The sequence below is a fragment of the Nannospalax galili genome, unplaced genomic scaffold (genome assembly GCF_000622305.1).
Source record: "Nannospalax galili isolate Female #2095 unplaced genomic scaffold, S.galili_v1.0 C48157131, whole genome shotgun sequence".
Classification (NCBI taxonomy): Eukaryota; Metazoa; Chordata; class Mammalia; order Rodentia; family Spalacidae; genus Nannospalax; species Nannospalax galili.
Window position 1 is genome coordinate 1 of NW_008462382.1, and position 776 is coordinate 776.

At 47.9% G+C, this 776-nt stretch overlaps 1 pseudogene; it reads left to right on the forward strand.

The window, feature by feature from the left end:
• Positions 1-96: 96 nt before the first annotated feature.
• LOC103728253 lies at positions 97-421 on the forward strand (annotated as a pseudogene).
• Positions 422-776: the final 355 nt, after the last annotated feature.

Consider the following 776-nt stretch of genomic DNA (forward strand, 5'->3'; position numbering starts at 1 on the left):
CTCCGGAGGATTTTGTTTCCCTTTCTGTATCAGGGATGAGTACATCATTTAATTTATACAGTCTGACATTTTAGAAACCACTTTTCAACAGCATTTGTTAAGTGAAGGCTTTTATGTGTCTTTGCAGGTGGATGACAGTTAGCAGCATGCTTTCCACTGCACTCCCTGACACCGTTTCCCACCCAGGATGTCTGTGAGCGAGAGCGCAGTTTTTGCCTACGAGTCCTCAGTGCACAGCACCAACGTCTTGCTCAGCCTCAATGACCAGCGGAAGAAGGACGTGCTGTGCGACGTCACCGTCCTGGTGGAGGGCCAGCGATTCCGAGCCCACCGCTCGGTGCTGGCTGCATGTAGCAGTTACTTCCACTCAAGAATCGTAGGCCAGGCCAGTGCTGACCTCACCATCACACTGCCTGAGGAGGTGAGGGGCCTTGGGGCCTGGTGATGGCTTAGTGTGACTTAACTGCCTTCTGGGTGTAATGTGAAAAATAGACACCATCTCCCCAGGGAACTGGAGTTGCCAACAAATCATTCTCCAGCAACCTATCTCTGGCTTTTTTCATATAAAATCATGACTTTGAATGTTAGTATTTATTGAACAAGGGGATAATGACTCACTATGTTATTGTTTTTGATAAAATACTTAAATTGTGGTCCACCTGCTAGGTTATAAGTGTTTGGAAGGGTCGTGGCTTGGAGACCACAGGCTTTCTGACCCTCTGTCCTCATGGACTATTTCCTGTGGGGGACAGCTTTGACAAGGTGCAGAGTTTGTA